The sequence below is a fragment of the Mercenaria mercenaria genome, chromosome 1 (assembly GCF_021730395.1).
Source record: "Mercenaria mercenaria strain notata chromosome 1, MADL_Memer_1, whole genome shotgun sequence".
In the NCBI taxonomy this organism is placed as follows: domain Eukaryota; kingdom Metazoa; phylum Mollusca; class Bivalvia; order Venerida; family Veneridae; genus Mercenaria; species Mercenaria mercenaria.
In genome coordinates, this window is record NC_069361.1 from 66,607,820 (window position 1) to 66,621,180 (window position 13,361).

At 36.3% G+C, this 13,361-nt stretch overlaps 1 protein-coding gene across 1 annotated transcript in view; it reads left to right on the plus strand.

The window, feature by feature from the left end:
• Positions 1 to 11,337: 11,337 nt before the first annotated feature.
• Positions 11,338 to 13,361, plus strand: part of LOC128559024 (2-oxoadipate dehydrogenase complex component E1-like) — an 82,318-nt gene continuing 80,294 nt past the window's right edge. The window contains exon 1 of the mRNA XM_053549880.1: positions 11,338 to 11,395. The gene's annotated coding sequence lies outside the window, so the exon portion shown is untranslated. The remainder of the gene's footprint in view (positions 11,396 to 13,361) is intronic.

A 13,361-nucleotide genomic window follows, 5' to 3' on the forward strand; every position in this document is an offset into this window, starting at 1 on the left:
TATATTATTTTTCATCAACACCAGACTGCCTACAACAAAAAAGATTTTAGGAAGAGTATTCTGTATGTACAAAAGTCTTTAATTGTTTATCAAATAAAATATAAATAAACAGTCTCCGGATTTAGTTTGCAAATCCGGAATTTTCGCAAACTCAGCTACCTTTTGCCTTTGACTTTTCTCTGATTTTTTGACATTAAACGATAGTTCTAATCCCATAGAGTAATAATTGGTCGTTTTCTTCTTTATATGTTAAAGAATGAATTCATGGGAGGTTTTCAAAGTGTGTCCTCCCATGGGAGTATTTTTTCCTCCCATGGGGTTTTTGCTAACCCATGGGAGGTCCCACGGGTGGATTTCTCCCACTTTACCAATTACGGGAGAAAAAAAACCGTGGGTTTTTTCTAAAATTTTCAAATCAAAATATTTTAACTCAAATTAATAATTTATACAATAAAAAACTGTTGTGACATGATTTCGCGTTGAAAAACGACTTTTGACAAAAAACTCCCATTTTCTTTATGGGAGGAAACCCCCCACTGGCGACTCGAATGAATTTTTGAAATTGCATTTAATGTTTCTCTTTTTGCTAATTAATTATAATTTTATCAATATCAACTCAAATTTAACTTAAAGATGTATTACTGTGCGAAATAAAAAATAATCGTAAACCCCACGGGTGAAAACCTCCCATTGTTTTAAATGGGAGCACAATCCCGTGGGAGGTTAGAAAATAAATAAAAAATAAATATTGTGACATTTTGACAGAACAAAACATCAGTTTTTGATTTTAATACTAATATTCCATCATAAAGTAACATCTGGGTTTCTACTCAGCGAAAATATTATACATTGTATAATTACAATGCCACCGACACGATTAAACACAGGCCGCTTTGCTGATTATGACCGTAGCATTGCGATCTCAACGATGTCACATAATAAGACGGGGTCATAAAACTTACTGAAGCATAGACGATATATTTGACATGACAAATATGCACCGCGGGACTTTTTTAATCCAAAAATATAAAAAAAATGCAGGAGATTAGAGGAAACTCTCCATTTAAATTGAAGTTCACAAAGAAAAACATATCCAAATCTAACCCGATCTGCCGCTGTCATAATGCTAGTGTCAAAGACTTAAATCATTATTAAGTACTTCCTTTCTTATTTGAAATGCCTAATATATCTCCATCAAATGTACTAGTATTCTTCATATATATGTTAAAAATACGATGCGAAGAAATCAATAATTTTCAATGTAAGGACATTATAACAAAATAAACTCGAATTCAAAAACATAATGACCATCCTCCAAAACCTAAACATACCGCACCTTCTGGAAAAATTCTCCTCCGTAATTTGCCCAGTCAAGAACCATTATAGAAATTAAATCAGCAGAAAGGACGATATAATGATAAGACCTGAAAAATGCCCCACCCAGTTTTGATAAGAATTTGAAAAATTAATACTGTAACTTTAACTGTTAAAAACTTACGAGATCATAACTGTTCTAATATTAGGATTAAAAAACTTAAATCAAGTCAGAATGCAGTTTACTAAAATAAACATTTTAAGAGAATGTTTCAGCTTACTTGAAGTAAACAGGATAACGCACTTATCTCTTCTTAAGCAACCGTACATAAAAAGATACATACTGGGTGGGTGGGGGTATAAGAAATTTTAATAGCTACGAGTTTGCTGTAAAGTGAAATTGAAAGTAACATATTGAATGTTTTACCAAAGAATCAACTGCATTTCGGCGTTATTTTCAAGTTGATAGTGTTTAAGCGGCATTTTCAAAGAAAAAAATGTTTGGTTCCTCAAATGTTTAAAAAGGCATGAAAGACAACTCTGAGCAACGCAACTACTAAAAATTAATAATTTGTTTATGTAAGAATTAGTTTCTGCTTTGACGCGATCGGTACGCCTCGCAGCTCAGTGGTATTTGAGGTCAAAATCTTAAAGGCATTATTCCGTCAATTACGAACAATCATACTACTTTGATGATTAAAAGCACTAGACTTTCGTACCATAATTATTTTGTATTTTAATATCGAGTTTAAATATTCCGAACCATTTATCTATGCTATTTTCTTTCATTTACTATATGTCCGTTACATGTTATAAAATGTGTTTTGTACTAATGATGCAGAAAGCCTACAATCTGTATGTACTTAACGTACCATTCGATAAGTGCTTTTTCATTAATTGTAGAATAAATGCCATGTTTTACTAGACCGTTTAAAATATTTTCTCAGTATGAAGTTTCATAAATAAGCGGTCGGAGATTGAACCCACGACCTCACATATAAGAAGTGGATGCGGTTTAGGCTGTCTGCTCTGTTAGTGAATACTTTTTTGAAATAAACATTCATCAATCCGAAAATGGAGGTGATGAAATTTAGAGGTGTTATGCCGTTTTTCGTTTCCTAAAATAACAGTACTAATCTTAAATATCAGGGAATATAGTGATTGTTACGGGTGGCACAGAGGTCACATAATAATAAATATCATATGGCAGCGTACGTGTTTGACATTGATATTGTCAACCCGAGGCAGAATGTTTACCCGAGGAGAAATAAAGATTATTGTATTTCATACAAATACATGAGCAGATAATAATTATTTCGGGGACATATTAGATCTTAACGCGCACATACTTGTATTGAAATAGCTGCGCACATATCAATATAAAATATATATGAGCCGCGCCATGAGAATACCAACATAGTGGCTTTGCGACCAGTATGGACCCAGACCAGCTTGCGCATCCATACAGTCTGTGCCAGAGTCTATGCTGTTCGGTTTCAACCCTATAGCAATAAGAGAAACCGTAAGCGAACAACATGGATCTTGACCAGACTGTGAGTATGCGCAGGCTGGTCAGGATCCATGCTGTTCGCAAAGCCACTAGTTGGTTTTCTCATGACGCGGCTCATATATCCTCGCACATGAAAAATGTATCACTCGCCATGTTGGAAAGTACCGGTGTTATGACTTACTATTGTGTAAGCACTTACCAGCTATTACCTGCGAACATATTGCTTAATACGTGCGCAGATGCTATCTTTATATCAATACGCGCAGGTATTAGATGGCATGTGAGCACGAAACAAATAAAAACATAAACAGGTAATAAAACATCTATGCCACATCTGTGCTACCGTAGGTAGTACTAGCCTCGCAGTGTATATGTGGTTCCTTCAATGTGTATTATGTATACGTCATGAGCATAAACAACACATAGGTTTTGTTTTATGCCACCTTTTAAGTTAATCCTCCAGCAAAGAACCTTAAACAAGAAATATCTTTAAAAATGATTGTCGGCGAATTGTAATAAAGAAAGAAGTTTATGAATTTTTCATCTAACATTCATCTTTCATCTAACATTTTTCAAACTGCAAAACTAAACACCACACTTAAACAATTTAAATAGTTCTATTTTAATTTTTCGCAAAGGTTTCGTAGGGCTGCAATTTTGTTTCGTTTATCCTTAGACGAATAATTACAGCAGTAGTTTGATGAAGATTCATGAAGCGGTTCATGAGAAGAGGTCATTAAACGTGTTTATATTTTTAGCTAAATTGGTCCCTATCCCCATTTGTAACAAAATAGCAGGAGACCTTACGATATTGTTACACATCGAGTTTGATAAAAATCCATTACATTTTAGTGGTAAATGCGAAGAAAGGCATATCTACTTTTAGCTATAGTAGTCCCTAATAGGGCCCAAGTTCCTATATATATAAATTTGGAAGAGGACCTTATAATGATGCTCCAGACCAAGTAAGACAAAGTTCCACCAAGCTGTTCATGAGACGTTGTATAAAGGCATTTCTAGTTTTAGCTCTAGCAGCCCCTAAAAGGGGTTAAATGTCCCAGCTGAACAAAGTTGGCTGCGGGCCTGATAAAGATGCTACAAATCAAGTTTGATTAGAATACATGAGAAAAAATCAATTAAAGGATTTTTTTATTTATTATTTTTATTTATTTCTAAAATAGGCCAACTGATCCCGCTTTAACAAATGCATATTCGCTATTCATGAATCTTTGGACAATGACGTCACACCTATAAAAAAGTGAAGGTCAAGCAAAACATACAATTGTAATTATGTCAATATTTTTGTTTCATAAGCAAAGTTTGACCGTAGTCATATCACATAGATAAACTGTATGCAGCGTACATTCATTTCAGTGTAATGAGATTCAGTCATTATATAGCATATATATAATAAAACAGATTTCAACTGAGTTCAATATTTGCATACCATACTAAAGAAAAATATTCATATATAATAAATCAGTTAAATAATTTATAACAAATATATCAAAGCAAACAAGTACTCATTTTAATATGCAATCTGAATAAGTCACAAAAGCAAGAAACCTGTTCATATACAGACGACAATTGTAACAAGGAAAATCTTTTAAAAAGCACTTCTCTACATAAAAGACTCTTATCACACCCTTATTCATGTAATACGCAGACCGTATTCAGCTCTTTCTTTAATTTGATATATGTTGGTATTTGAACAGGTTTTTATCATATTTATTAAACTTACTTATCATTTTAAGATATATTAATATTCTTGTTAAATATACTGAGCCAAAGTTAGCTTTAAAACTGTGAACAGCGTCGTTTATGATAAACGCTTTGTCTACATTTCACTCAGCGTAGCACAATCAACATAGTGAAAGAAATTGACACTCTCGTCCAATCAGACAGAGTGTTGCATAAATCTTCCATTTTGATAAATTATCTATAATGCGTTATCAAGTAGTTTGATTTGCAAACTGAAGTCACGTGGCATAGGTAACGAAAACGAATTTAGACGGCGTCGCCGAAAAATATTAACTTAATTGTTGTTTACTGTAGCTGTACCTTCTCAATCTGTGTAGAATGTTTAAGGTAAGACCTGCGTAATACACTTCCGGTTCATTCGTCTTATTTCGACAAAAACCGTAACAATTCGGTGCGATCCGGACATAAACAAACCTTTTCCGTAATTCCGAACGTGGTTCCCTGCTTGACTTTTGAGTATGGAAAAGTGGATTCTAGTCAAGTGCAAAGCGGTCGTCTGCTTTTCATTATGAAACCTTGGCCTTTATTTATCATACAAACAATTTATCAATTCCGTCCCGCTGAATGTAATATTCAGTATCATTTTTAGACAAGCTCATAGGCTATGATATCTTTTTGCATTTTTTGGCAATGTAGTGAATATCCTATGTTCAATATCCTCTGTAAAATCTCTCAAACAGACTGGCTTTTGTCTTTATGGAATTAAATTCGAAAAAAGGGGAATGTAGAAATATATCTATCATCAGTCTAGTGGCTAGTCTATATCACTTTAAGAACATAAAGTGATCTATGAAAATATCATTACTTTGGTATATCCCAGGCGGCCTTATAAAACGTATTACCGTCTGAAGGCTATTTAACGCTTCCATAGAATCAACACCAAAGTGAAATCGGCTCTTGATGCATCTGGTCCTCGATGAAGGGCTAGGTTAAGTTAAGCGAGGTCAATTTGTTAAAAAAAATGTTAAAAAACTGTGAAGTTGTTCTAAATTTGTCTTAGCGATAAAACGATAAATACAGTAATTATGTACCGTCAGTTTTACTTAAGGCTAATAATCAACTAGCTTTATGTTTTTTCACAACATGTAACGAGGGGCATTAACTGTCTAACCTTGGGAAAATTAATGGCATTCACCTACAGTCTTGAACAATTTTCCCAAAACGAAATCGGCTTTGGTGGTGTGTGGTCCCAGGTGTATGGCTAGGAAAAGTTAGGTGAGGTTAGGTGCGGTTAGGGTTTTGGCTATTTTACAAACTTAAGTAACATCTTGTTTTACACAATATGAGGGCTATTGACTGATCAACATTGAGCAAATTACTGTGACAATCAGTCTTGTTCGTTAAAAATACAACAAGGCAAATATTCAAGTTTATGTACTTTTATTGCGGTTACGAGTGCCAATCGCTGCATAAATGTCCCCGAAACACTTTGCATTTCGTCTAGGCGTTTCGTTGAACCGAAATGGTGGCATCGGTCTGTAATTCTGCTTTGCATCTACTTCTGTGCTAAATCTATCAACAATGCCATGATCTGTAAATGATAAGAGCAAAAGTGCATTGAAGACGATCCAGTTTGCCCTCTTATTTCTTAGAACAAAGTTTACGAATTCGTCTTTCCATGTGTCTACAGCATAATAGTCTAGTAGAACAAGTAGAATTCTAGTATCAATCCTTGACACAACAATATCAAAGTTCACCACTGGATTCGACAAGTCCACTACGAACTGTTTGTGATATTGCTCAATGTCCCCTTCTTTCAGAAATCCGTCAAGTTGCTCTCGCAGGTACTGTTCATGACATTCCCCGAGCGACAATATCTTCTCTGTCTTATTGTATATATCGTTGTGCGTTAACAGCATGTCGAGAGTTTGAGACCTCTGTCTGGTACTATGATGAAAACGCGATATTACATCGACATTTCACCATCGTGCCATCGCACCATCGCGATTTAATCATCGTGCCATCGCGTTTTCACCATCGCGCCATCGCGTTTTCGTCATTGTACCATCGTGCATCGCGGTTGAGTATTAAATAAAAAGTCACGATTGTCCAAACGGAACACCGTAGAAAACCATCCAAGATAATGTAGATTCTTAGGAAAAAGTCAACAAAATGAATCTGGCCATCGAATTACTGGATAGGCGTATTAGTAATTGTAACAGAGAATTATCAGCATGTAAACTGTCGAATAATGGTATAGTACACAACTTCACAAATTTATATATTGATAACAATTTAACTAAAATAAAATTCATTTGGCATGTGACTATATCACGGCTTATACATGACCGCAGTGATATTCCGTGTAGACTGTTGCATTAGTTACAAGTTGTGGCAATTGATACCGTCATTTTTGCCTGAGTATATTTTTGTAATGAACTTGATGCGTAGATGTATTTAATAAGCTAGTTATACACAGTAAGGTAAAGTACATGCAAGTACGATTTTTTTTTGGTGTTTTCTTTTGTTGTTGTTTTGCGTTCAACGTGTTTTTGGTTGAATTTTCAATATAGTTATATACTGCCCCATTTGTAATAGAAGTAAATGTTTCGTATACGTACTTCTTGGTGAAAACATACACACACACACACACGCACACACACACGCACACACACACACATACACACACACACACAAACACGTGATTATATCATTGAAAATGAAGTAACTGACACGCTTGAACATGCTTCATTTATCCAGCTGAAGAACAAAATACCCCATTCAAAAGGTCATATGAGCCACGCCATGAGAAAACCAACATGGTGCATTTGCGACCAGCATCCGCGCAATCTAGTCAGGATCCATGCTGTTCGCTAACGGTCTCTCTATTTGCAGTAGGCAGTTGACCAGACTGCGCGGATGCTGGTTGCAAATGCACTATGTTGGATTTCTCATGGCACGGCTCATATTTTTATTTTGTCTATAGATCTACCATGCATATCAATAGCACAAAAATGTTTTAACATGCCATTTTGGATTTCACTGAAAGGCCGAGCATGAGAAATAAAGACGTGAAGATGGAATTGAAAAACTGGTATTATGTTATAAAGAATAAAGGCAATTATTAATTTGTTTAACATAGTCCGTTATATAGACGGTTGTCTCAAATTGAAATATGTATATTTTAAATCATTAATTGCATTGAGGAATAATGTTTTACCTTGATCGAACGGTCACAAAAAGTAGTGAGCACAAGTCAGTACACAAACAAGTATTCCACAAGTCAGTACACAAACAAGTATTCATGCTATTAAAAAAACAACATTTTAACAGACGTTTATCATCCGAACCTTTGAAACGATTATAAACAACAGTAACCAATAATGAAAATGAGTTAAATGGGTTGCGCACATCTCCGCTGTCCCCACCTCTATTACATAGAACAGCTGAAACAATGATACGCACTTGACTTGAGACATGTGTTTATTTTACGTCAATGCAAACGAGTAAGTACAAACACATTTTCAGAAAAAAAAAGCTGAAAACCTGCAATGGAAATAACTTTAATTTGAAGTAAAATGTTAATTCAGGGTCTTCCGTACAAGAAAATACTACAAGTTTTGGACAGAGTTTGTTTTAATTTTCCATGTCTGTTATTCAACAATAAAAATACCTGACGTCGCTAACTGTGAGCAAACCCCCAAATGACGTTTGTATGGACGCCGCTATCTTGAAATAGACGTCGCGTCATTTTACAATGCAAGTCTATGGGGAAAAACATAAAATCTTGATTTTTAACTTCATTTTACATTTCTTCAAAAAAATGAAAAAGGTGCCTAGAGATATTAACCGTCTGGTATTAACGATGTCATTTTTGACAATTTTATATACAGTATAAATAAATTATCAGAGGTCCAAAATTAGGTGGGACAGACTATAGTACAGATGAAACCTGTGACCATTCCTCATCTTCAAACATCACCTGACCTCAGTTTGACCTTGACCTCGTTTTGGACTTAGGTTGCTTTGTATCGACAAGGATGCCACCGGGGGCATAAAGCGTTTATTGAACGCAGCTCCTTGTCCAAATTGATATTCTGATTTGTCAAAAAAACATGCCTGCGAGAGGGCTTGGTCATTTTTGTCGAGCCTGCTTGTGGAAGCAAAGACATGGTCATCCAAATGAATGTTTGTGTATGAGCGTTAGTGCGTGTGTCTGTCTGGAGTTTTTGTTGGGATAATATCTTTCACATACATCGAGCAATATCGTTGCTATTTGGCATGAATGTTTGCATTAATGAGATGGAGAGTCATGCGCTAACCTCAGGTTCCTATCTCAGAGGTCAAGGTCACTCTTAGAGGACAAAGATCATGTCAGGTCTTATCTGGGCCATAACTTTGACATGCACGGAGCAATCTTGTTTATGTTTGGCATGAATGCTTTACTCAGTGAAACTGAATGTCATGCACAAACCCCACGTTGCTAAAGGTCAAGATCACAGTTAGTTTAGAGCTTTTCCATGCCATAACTTATATAAGTATGGAGCAATATCTTTTTATTATTTGGCATAAGTGTTCACCTTCATGAGGCAGAGTGTTGTGGGAAATCTCAAGTCTCTATCTCAAAGGTCAAGGTCACACTTAGGGGTCAAACATCATTTTAGAGCTTGTCAGGACTGTAACTTTGCCATACATAAAGCAGTCTTTTTTTATTTGGCATAAATGCCTACCTTAATGAGATTGAGTGTCTTGTGCAACTTCCAGACCCCGGTCTCAACTGTTAGGGTCACACTTAGGGATCAGAGGTCATGTAGGAGCTTATCCATGCTTAATAATTTGTATCTTTTAAGAGGTATATAGTAGATCTGAAAGCTTTATTATTATCTCAGCTAAAGACATTTGGATATAGATTTAAATGTTCCATGTCTACCAATCAGCCTGTCAATTTACCTGTCTGTCTTTCTGTAAATTCTGTTTGAAGTCCAGTTGTATCTCCAAAAGTAATTTTATGAATCTTGGCCCCTCAAAAATATATGCAGAATCAATGTTCTGATAAAGGTCAGGATCGCTCATATAGGCCAAATATTTTGATCTATGAGCATCTTTCACAACCTTAGCACATTGCAGTGAGAAATACATATATGATTGGGGATACATTTGTTTGTCTGTAGGCAAACAATCCAGTTGCAGTAGGAAAGTGTCGTTCTAAACAGCAGACATTACAGGAAGGAGATTATAGCAATTCTGGACAGTCGCAACAAGGGGACAGAACTCTATGTCTTCAGGTTCATGGCGATGCTTCATTTTCAGCACAGGTAAACTTCCTACATCTTACAGATCCTTCTGTTTTTTATGAACTAATAAATCAATACTTTTTGAGCAAAATATTGCTATTTGTTTCAAGTGATTTTCAGCCAATATAATTTCAATTATAAAAGTATTTGTGAATTTCTTACCAAATTGTTAAATGTTTTTTTGCTCTCGGCTGAACATAATTGACTGCTGTAATGATTTACTGAAGACAATGTGCTTAAAGAGGAAGCTGGAGTATATAAGCCACAGGATGGAGCTGAGACTGGCTTTTATGTAGTCATGTCCCCATCAAAGAAGTGGGGGTATATTGCTTTGCACTTACAGTCGCGTCAGTATTTCAGTCTGTCTGTCCTGTCAGTAGAGGAAACTGTTTCTGACCAACAACTTGAGAACCACTTGACCTAGAACCTTGAAGCATAATCAGCTTATAAAGTAGATGGACCATGTAGTTTTTGGGGTCAGTAGGTCAAAGGTCAAGGTAACCAGGGCCTGAAACTTGAAAATGGTTTCCACAAAATAGTTTGAGAACCACTTGTTCGAGGACCTTTAAATTCAGTGGCGTGGTAGCTCTTATCAAGTAGATTACCTCCATTGTCTTTTGGGCCAATAGGTCAAAGCTTAAGGTCACAGGGGCCTGAACCCTGAAAACAGTTTCTGCCCAGTGACTTGAGAACCACATGACCCAGAGTCTGTAAACTTAGTAGCATAATTGGGTTTACGATGTAGATGACCCCTAATGTTCAGTGGGTCAATAGGTCAGTGGTCAAGGGGTCAGGGCCAGAACTTTAAACATGATCCCTATTATGTTAAGGGTCAGTATGTCAAAGGTCAGTGTTACAGTGACCTGAACCTTGAAAACAATTTCCACTCAATAGCTACAAAACCATTTGACCCGGAACCTTCTTACTTTACAGCATGATTGGGCTTATGAAGTAGATGATGCATATAATTTTTGGTGTCAGTTAGTCAAAGATCAAGGTCACACTGAACTTCAAAATGGTTTCTGCACAATAGCTTGAGAACCATTTGACCTAGAACCTTTAAACTTGAAAGCATGATTGCACATATGATGACCCCTATTGCTTTTAGGGTCAAGGACAAAGGGACATGAAACTTGAAAGTCATTTCACTAATAACCTTCAAACTTGATAGCATTGTTGAGCTTTATGAAGCAGAAGACTCCTTTTGTTTTTGGGGTTGGTGGTTCTACCCAGATGTCTGCTTATGATGAAATAGTGTGTGAAGGGGGCATTTGGGGTCTTCCTCCACCATCAAAACTGGAAAGTAGCCATATGACCTGTAATTTTAACAGTGCAACGTTTTACCCAACAAAAACTGAAAAAATGCAGAACAGCACCAGATTCTCTGGTAATGCAAATATCACTGAGTCACAGAACTAAGAGCCTAAATTATTATGAACTCATGTTTTCTCTTTCTTCAGGGTATAGTAGCAGAAACATTTTGTATAGCCGAGTGTCCACATTACAATGTAGGTGGCAGTATTCATTTCATCGTAAACAACCAGATTGGTTTCACAACTGAAGCAGCCAGGGGGAGGTAAGTAACCAGTCTGTACATTACAATGTTGGCGGCATTATTCATTTCATCGTAAACTGCGTGACAGGTTTTGCAACTGAAGTAGCTAGACTGGTTTCACAACTTCACAACTGAAACAGTTAGGAGGAGTTAAGTATGCAGTCTGCACATTACAATGTAGTTGGCAGGATACATTTTATAGTGAACGACTATATTGGATTCACATCAGATGTTGCTGTAAGGATGTTTAGTGACCAGTCTATAATTATTTTGTACTATTCACTGTCTGTTTTTAGCTCACCTGTCACAAAGTGACAAGGTGAGCTTTTGTGATCGCGCAGCGTCCGTCGTCAGTCCTTGCGTGCGTAAACTTTTGCTTGTGACTACTCTAGAGGTCACATTTTTCATGGGGTCTTTATGAAAATTGGTCAGGATGTTCACCTTGATGATATCTAGGTCAAGTTCGAAACTGGGTCACGTGCGGTCAAAAACTAGGTCAGTAGATCTAAAAATAGAAAAACCTTGTGACCTCTCTAGAGGCCATATTTTTCACAAGATCTTCATGAAAATTGGTCAGAATGTTCACCTTGATGATATCTAGGTCAAGTTTGAAACTGGGTCACGTGCCTTCAAAAACTAGGTCAGTAAGTCAAATAATAGAAAAACTTTGTGACCTCTCAAAAGGCCATATTTTTCATGGGATCTGTATGAAAGTTGATCTGAATGTTCATCTTGATGATGTCTAGGTCAAGTTCGAAACCGGGTCACGTGCCATCAAAAACTAGGTCAGTAGGTCTAAAAATAGAAAAACCTTGTGACCTCTCTAGAGGCCATACTTGTGAATGGATCTTCACAAAAATTGGTCAGATTGTTCATCTTGATGATATCTAGGTCAGATTCGAAAGTGGGTCAACTGCGGTCAAAAACTAGGTCAGTAGATCTAAAAATAGAAAAATCTTGTGACCTCTCTAGAGGCCATACTTTTCAATGGATCTTCATGAAAATTGGTCAGAATGTTCACCTTGATGATATCTAGGTCAAGTTCGAAAGTGGGTCGCATGCCTTTAAAAACTAGGTCAGTAGGTCAAATAATATTAAAACCTTGTGACCTCTCTGGAGGCCATATTTTTCATGGGATCTGTATGAAAGTTGGTCTGAATGTTCATCTTGATGATATCTAGGTCAGGTTTGAAACTTGGTCAACTGCGGTCAAAAACTAGGTCAGTAGGTCTAAAAATAGAAAAACCTTGTGACCTCTCTAGAGGCCATACTTTTGAATGGATCTTCATGAAAATTGGTCAGAATGTTCACCTTGATGATATCTAAGTCAAATTTAAAACTGGGTCACGTCCCATCAATAACTAGGTCAGTAGGTCAAATAATAAAAAAACCTTGTGACCTCTTTAGAGGCCATATTTTTCATGGGATCTGTATAAAAGTTGGTCTGAATGTTTATCTTGATGATATCTAGGTCAAGTTCAAAACTGTGTCAACTGTGGTCAAAAACTAGGTCAGTAGGTCTAAAAATAGAAAAACTTGTGACCTCTCTAGAGGCCATACTTGTCAATGGATCTTCATGAAAATTGGTCAGAATGTTCATCGTGATGATATCTAGGTCAAGTTTGAAACTGGGTCACGTGCCATCAATAACTAGGTCAGTAGGTCAAATAATATAAAAACCTTGTGACCTCTCTAGAGGCCACATTTTACATGGGATCTGTATGAAAGTTGGTCTGAATGTTCATCTTCATGATATCTAGGTTAAGATCGAAACTGGGTCATGTGCCATCAATAACTAAGTCAGTAGGTCAAATAATAAAAAACCTTGTGACCTCTCTAGAGGCCATACTTCTGAATGGATCTTCATGAAAATTGGTCAGAATTTTCACCTTGATGATATCTAGGTCAGGTTCAAAACTGGATCACATGAGCTCAAAAAGTAGGTCACTATGTCAAATAATAGAAAAAACGACGTCATACTCAGTTC